This window comes from Hyposmocoma kahamanoa, unplaced genomic scaffold (assembly GCF_003589595.1).
Source record: "Hyposmocoma kahamanoa isolate Upper Pololo Valley unplaced genomic scaffold, ASM358959v1 62, whole genome shotgun sequence".
NCBI classification, from domain to species: domain Eukaryota; kingdom Metazoa; phylum Arthropoda; class Insecta; order Lepidoptera; family Cosmopterigidae; genus Hyposmocoma; species Hyposmocoma kahamanoa.
The window spans coordinates 19,219,659-19,227,721 of record NW_020653850.1 but is presented as its reverse complement, the minus strand read 5'-3'; positions in this window follow the sequence as shown (position 1 = coordinate 19,227,721).

Genomic DNA, 8,063 nt, shown 5'->3' with positions numbered 1-8,063 from the left:
TTTATAAAAAATGAATCTTCATGCGTGAACAGCCACCCTTAAAGGTGTATGATTTTCTTCAAAATTAAATGGGACTACTGTGGAGGTACCCTCTTCCCAACAAACAAATAATCGTGAAAATTGGTTTACAAATAAATAATACCGGAGTTACCGCGTAACATACAAAAAAAAAACATACAATCGAATTGAGAACCTCCTGCTTTTTTTGAAGTCGGTTTAAAATTTAAGATATTTATACAGTTGAACCGATGTTCATCAAACCTAGCCAAGAACCATTCTGGTTGAATTAACCTTAAAATTAAAATAAAACCGTTTTAAGATCTGTCCAGCCTTTTGTGAGCTACAATGACACAGATAGACATACAGACAGATACACAGATCAAAGGCTTCAAATTTCTGACTCCCTTCTTTTTGCGTTGGGGATTAAAAGGAAGCGGACAATGTGAACGCAAAAAGATTAGCGAAAGCTAAACCACAGAACTGTCGAAAACCGCTAAAGGTTCAAATACGACAATCTCAGCCTCTGGTAGAAACCCTGTAAGTGGCAGGTGACACTCCCTACTAAACTAAAACTAAAGAACTAAAACTAAAGAAACTAAACTAAACTAAAGAACTTTCAGTTCACCTCGATTAAGTGTCGCAGCCGTAGCGGCCAGTTTTACTTCCGAGTCGCAGCAAAATGCGCATAGTATATAACGCATATAACTTATTTGAATAAATAGGAATCACCCGTGATAAGCCGCTTAGTGTGAAATGCGTGTGAGCATCGGGTGACCAGCTACTTCCAATAATCTCTATCTATATATCCATAAAGAAAAATTGGTTTCCCTCATGAGCACGATGTATCAGTGCACTCAATGACACTTCTTTCGGTCACTGTAGCTAGAAATCGGGTTCGATGGAGAGAATGTTCGTAAAGAATAACTGAAAGTCAGTGATGAATATAGCAAAAACCAATGACTTTAAAGTGTACATGGATATCTTTGGCAAAAACACAAATAGTAATACCTACTCCGAGATGCATCAAACGAAACACAGAACAAAGACGGAATAAAACAAAAATGGCATTGACGTGTCTACCCATCATGAAGTGACATTTAAATATTGTTTAACAGCTTGGGACATAGTTTTTTAGTCAATCTTATTAGATAATGTAACATCGAGTATATAACCAGAAATTGAGACGAAATAAGGGCTATCCAAGGGCGATCCATCCCTGGCAACGCATCAGGCAAATCGGCCTTATATTACTTTTAAATGTCAACATTCGCTTGCGCTGAAATCACAAATTAGAAAACTGAAACAGTACAGCGTCAACAACTGACCTGTACGTGACGTCCTCGTATATTCCAAAAATATTCTGTATTTATTCTTAATAAAGATAATATTTCTAACAAGGAGGACTGTTGCATTCGGTGGTGTGGGAAATTAAATATGTAATTTTGTAATTATCGTCCATTATAACACAGCTCAGGTTGAGCTGGCCGTTTTGAAGTGAAACAATTGACGACACCCATCAATTGTTTAGAATTCGGGCTGGCCAATCGGAGCGCAGTTGTCACAGTAATGATTTGGCAGAATAGTTTTTAAATAAATTAAATGACACTTCGTCTCTATTTCTGGTTATATACTCGATGTAATATAATAATGGACTCGAAATAAATAAGGTAATTAGTGGATATTTTTTACAAACCGGCCAAAGACGATTAGACCTATTTTTTTAAATAGTCCCGATAGCTGCTTATCTACCATTTAACTCACAGACATTGCCAGATATAATTATTGTGTTGTCAGTCTTTAATATGCTGTAACGATAATTTTGAGTGGTACAAGTGATTAATAAATTCTAGTTTATTTTTTTATGAACTCACCGTAATTTTTATGAATGTGACTGTACTGTACTGGAGGTACATGTTTTGGGCAAAGTCGTATGGATCCTTTGTTCGCTGTAGTAACGTATGTAATATATAGAAATTAATTAAGGATAGCAGATTCTTAAACGCATGCTTGCTCCTGTATTCATTGAAATTTGCAGACAAATCTTAGAAATGGCGCGGAAGGCCTGGAAATCATTTCTGCTCGTTAAAAATCTAAACCTAACTCTGTGAAAACCAGGTCAGGGTAATTATACGTTGCTGACTATAGACTTGGTGGTTAATGAACCACATACTTTCTCGCAATTGTGCGTTTCTGTAGTTCCTGCTATTTTTAATGTAAAAAGACTTCACTTTCTTTGGAGCTCAACAAACTAACTTGAAACTTAAGACTGTAAAGCAAACAAGTTACAGGTAACTTGATACTTGCTTAAAACTTTTGATTAAACGGCTGAAAATTGAGGGTTTTGAGATAGTAACACTCCATCATTATGTCACTGATATACCACCCATTCGTACGAAGCGATTTGCTTTTTGCTCTGTAATGCGTACGGCAAAGAAACACTACCAGTAAAGTATCTGTCTTTCCCGAAAGGTATAATTTGGGGCTATTCAAGGTAAAGTGAATAGGCACTTAATAATCAGAAGAATAATTTCATATAAGAATAACTTTCACAGTTTTCTCACGCACTACATCCTATTCGTATTTGTTCCGAATCCACGACTATCTATACAAATCTAGAAAACTCGGACCCATTTCGGATATCGCTTGTGCACTAAGTCCGATTCAAATCCGAGAAAATACTAATATAACTTCTGCACCTAGATATAAAATGATTCCTGTGACATTTCGGACCGTCATTTCTCGGATTTCGGCTATCGCTCTCCCAACTGAGCTACGGAATGAATCAACAGACCTTACAAATTTCTTTGTGTTTGCTATAGATCTTTGTTTTTGGTTTTAACGGTTTTTTGTCGTAGCGCCACATGTGAGATAACTGTGAAAGTTATTCTTATATGAAATTATTCTTCTGATTATTAAATGCCTATTCACTTTACCTTGAATAGCCCTAAATTATACCTTTCGGGAAAAACAGATACATACTGGTAGTGTTTCTTTGCCGTACGCATTACAGAGGAAAAAAGCAAATCGCTTTGTACGAATGAGTGGTGGCAGTGGAATAGATCAATGACATAATGATGGAGTGTTACTGTCTAAAAAAATTCTATTTTCAGCCTTTTAATCAAACGTTTTAAGCAAATATCAAGTTACCTGTTACTTGTTAGCTTTATAGTCTTAAGTTTCAGGTTAGTTTGTTCAGCTCCAAAGGAAGTGAAGGTCTTTTTACATTGAAAAATAGCAGGAACTACAGAAATGCACAATTGCGAGAAAGTCTTTGTCTCATTAACCACCAAGTTTGAAGTCAGCAACATCTAATTACCCCGCCCAAGGTGCACACTTTATACGCCTCAAAACTATTATATCTATAAACAGTCTTAATATGGTATAGGTTTAGATAATAGTTCTCTATAAATGGTTTTAGAAAAAAGAAATTGTTATAGACTTATTTCACTCAAGTCAAAATTTTAAAACCTTCTTAATACCAAACAACTTAATTAAGTGTGATCTCTCTTAAGATTTACTCTTATATACTTATTTTAAGATCATTTGTAGATCAACTGATTATTTTTAGTAAAATTGTTCTATACATATCCAGTAAAGTCTATTAATACTCTAGAAGCTAGTGTTATTAAGTTTATTCTAGATATATTTCATTTATAGACATTCTGTAGTGTTTATAGTTATTAACAAACACGTTACAGCGCGTCTTCAGTAGATTTTATTAAAAAAAATACTATAATTAGGGTTTTTACACTATTGGACGTTGTAAGTTCATGCAAAATGGATAAAGTAAAGAATATTAAAAGATCTGCTGTAGGTGGTGAAGCTTGGATATTATGTCTAGAGAAGAGACTAACTGCTATATTCGCATAGCGCGCTATATGCTAGATGCTAAATTTTTATAGTGCACTATTTAAAGTGCTAAAATTATAATTTTTAGCAGCTCAAGGTCGTGTGATAATGTAACGAATGGAAAGACACCTTTCTTTAATAGTTTAATAGTGCTAAGTATACCATCTATAGTCTATTTATAGAATAGTCTACAGTTTTTTAGGGTTAGTTACGACTGGATTCATTTGTTTTGTAACTATTACATATGATGGTTACAGGTTATAGGTGAAAGATAAATCAATGAGCTTCCTTTCATACTTAAACAATTTACTATTTACAATTTGCACAAAACTTTACACTGGTTATTTACAGTAAATTACAATCATAGTAATTCTTTCTCCTATATTTATATACAAATATTACAACAACTTATTAATTAAACAAACGCTAAACTAACTGAATAAATCCAAGTAATTATATCTCAATTTAAATCGCTTCACCAGACAAAATTTTGCTAACGTTCCACCATTAGCTCAAAATCGTATTAAAACGTAACTAAAATTATAATTTATAACATAACTAGAACTACAATACTTGCTAAGTGCCAAATAGAGCATTAGCATTTAGCGTACTCAAGCGTGAAATTTAACATCAATAAACCAATCAGCTATTTCGCGTTTCGCACCAAATGTTAAATGCTACAAATAATATGTGAATAATTCACGTTATAATTGTTTTAACCAATGACAAGAGCAGCAACTTGATATTAATTAGCTCCCCATTTTCACATAGAACATAGTGCCATCTATGAAATATTAAGGGAAATAACTCAGGACGAAAAAGGATCGATGGCAATCGACGCATTGAAATATTATAAAATTATGTCGCTAGATGGCATTCAGTTTAATTTTCTTAACGTACTCCAAGCCAAAGTGAAAAAAAGTACGTCATAATTTTAGCGCCTTTATTTCTTTCAAATTATAATTACTATAATTATTTTTTTAATTTAACGTTATAATTTGAGATATATATTATATTAACCATCTCTAAGTATGTCATATCAATCCTTACATTAGACGGTAATTCGCGCGCGAGCCAGTGATGTGATGCATTTTTGTTTGTTGACAAATAAATACACATTGTGAAGTAATTCTGTGTTCTGAAGTGATAAAAACAATTGAAATGAGCGCGTAAACTACTCTACTTCCATGTTGTGCCGTCTATCAATAGAATATAGTGAAATCATTGTGTGAAATGTGGTTGGCGTGAAGAAATAACCTTTATTTTCTAATGAAAATTTTATTTTTTCCAACATACGACGTATGTCATTGAAATATACCTTATCTGATAGGGAATTTATCCACCTTTTTAGTCACATATAACACATTCCATATAATTATACAGAATAACGTTTTTTTGCGACAAATTAGATTTTTTCAAAAATGATGAAAATATTAACTAACATTAAAATTTATACAATAAATTGCTAAAACAAAATGTTATTGTTTTTCCAGACACATTAATAGTAAAATCTGCTGAACTTTGGATGATGTGTTTAAATATCTATTACTGTATTTTCGTTAATACTCTTCTCACAAGCGCTCATTTTCGCGACCAAAATACAAAAAAGACGACAAAACAAAAGAATACCAAAACACTTTAGGTCTAAATGTCACCGCCATTTTCTTTTTTTTAAGTAAACGGTACAGGTAGGTATTTTTAATTTTCAAAGTTATGAACATTGGGCCGTTGACTGTATGAGTTTTTGTTTTTGCCTGTTTAAATAGTTTATTATTAGTACCTAGGTAAATTTAAAAGTTGAGAAGAGGACAATAATGGATTTTCATACTTACTTTACAGGCCTTGGCAGGAAAGAAGTCGCATGGTCCATAAATAACACCTTAACTTTAACCACGAAAACTTTCCGTGTTCGGTCTTTGAAAGTAATGCAAACATTTTCAAGCATGTTTGAGAAAACAAAAATTCTGAACTTTGAAAAATATGCGTGTCAATAGATGACACCTGTGTTGCAAATTAATTTATAAATTAACGCTTCCTAATATGGGTAGATGGCGCTAATCCTAAACAAACAAAAGAAGGCAGTATCCACAAAAATGTATGCAATAACACCATCTAGTCGATTTGTTTGTAATCACTAGAAACTAGAGGAGCTTTGATAAATTGCTAAACTAAATTCTCGACAACGCTGTCTTGTATCGGGATTAGGAGTCTACTGTTCCATGTTTCTATTGACGAAATGGTATACTGAAACTAAAACTGAGTCTTATCATGTGGATCTTGATGGAATTAATCACACGTCACAATTGAATCAATCACAACGCGTGCTTGATACCTTCAAATTGTTTGTGGCCATCAAGCACTGAATGAATTTTGAATTTTTGGACTTGTAGAAGACAATCTAGTAAGTTGTGAGTGTACCAATCAATCTGAACTGATCCCAATATTGTAAAATTTCTAGTCTGGTTTGTACGTATCCTTTTGTCACTCGAGTTTGCGGTGCCTTTTTAAAAATAACTCCCATGTTTGCTAGAAGGCACAACGTGTATTTTCCTGCCCTGTGATCAGTTCAGTCAAAGGGAAGACTTTACTTGTATTCTAATACTGTTTAATGGTACTGAACCATTCAAAACTCAAATAGTTTTCTTTGAAGGACACTATGCAGTTGGCCGCTGATGGCCTTGACTGCGCCACCGGAAGAAAAGGGCGAGCTAAAGGCTCATAACCCGTAACATACACTTAAAAGCTAAGTAGCGGGCCTGAGGGCGCCCAAGTGGGTACGGACCTCGGTTCAGGGAGCTAATGATGACTTTCGTCAGAAGGGCGTACTATGGGAGAGAATCTACTACTATACGTGCTAAAATGAGGGGCTCTGCGACCTTGCCGGCGAGGACGGTTGGTGCGTGAGGGACGGGACTGACTAGCGATCTGGTTGGCCTTCAAAGTGGCGAGAGTAATAGGGTCGTCAGGGTCGTCGAGGACTTCCCTTGGCCGACGGGTCCTACGTACGCGGTGGGGATGTTCCCTGAGGGGTCGTAGTTAGGTGCAGCCACCACGAGGGGGTTGGGGTGGTGAGGAGCAGAGTCGAAGTATTTCCTCGATGCCTGTTTCATGAATTGGGCTATTGTGGGGAGCCGTACATTTATGTGGAGATTAGCGTTGTGCAGTTACCACGGGGCACCCGTCGCGTTGCACATGAATCTATTTTGGAAAGCCTGCAGGCGGTGTATAAGCGCGGGATTTGCCAGAGCGAATGCGACACTGGCGTACGTTATGATTGGGCGGATGCAGGTCGTGTCCCAATCTCACTTTGTTACGAAGGGAGAGTTTGCTATGCTTATTGAGAAGGGAGTGAAGCCGGCTCAAAACAAAGCGGGCGCGATCGCGGACGGTTTTCACGTGTGCTTTAAATGACAGTTTCCTATAGAGCGTAACACCTAAGTATTTGACCGTGTTCACGCAAGGGATTAGACGGCCAAAGAGCGAGATCGGGGTGAGGTTTTGTACCCTACTACTGGATAGGTTACTTCGCGTGAAGAATACCGCCGCGCTTTTGTCGGGATTTACTTCGATTCTCCATCTGCGAAACCACTCGCCTAGGCGCGTGGTGTTAGATTGGAGAGCCGCGGAAACTAACTTGGAGCTGCGCACCGAATAATAGAGCGTAGTGAGTTTACTGGCTGATACTTCAGGATATCGCTAGTGTACAGGGAGAATAGAAGGGGCGAGAGGGCAGAGCCTTGCGGGACTCCAGCTCTAACGGGGTGAGGGGAGGAGAGAGCGCACTCGACCCGGTAGCGGAAAGAGCGATTCCACAAGAAGTCTCGAATGATGTGCACGAGACGATCAGGCACGCCGAGATTGTACAGCTTGTAAAGTAAGCCGTTGTGCCAGACTTTGTCGAAGGCTTTTGCCACATCGAAGAAAAGGGCGCCTGTGGGCATGAAGCGAGGGCGATCGAAACCTTCGGAGGTATGCTCCACTATCCGGTGTCTTGCTGACGCATGAGTGCCTAGCTCTAAAGCCAAACTGCTCGTCGGGGAGACTCAAATAGTACAAATTTCGAATGCCTTATATATATCTCACGTGAACACTTTGATAGCTTGATAACTGCGATTGTTTCTCATAGGAAATGAAACTATTTTTCCGGATTTAAATCGCGTATATTTGTTTTTTCAAACAAACCGACGTTTCGGGCCCTTTACAGGTCCCATGGT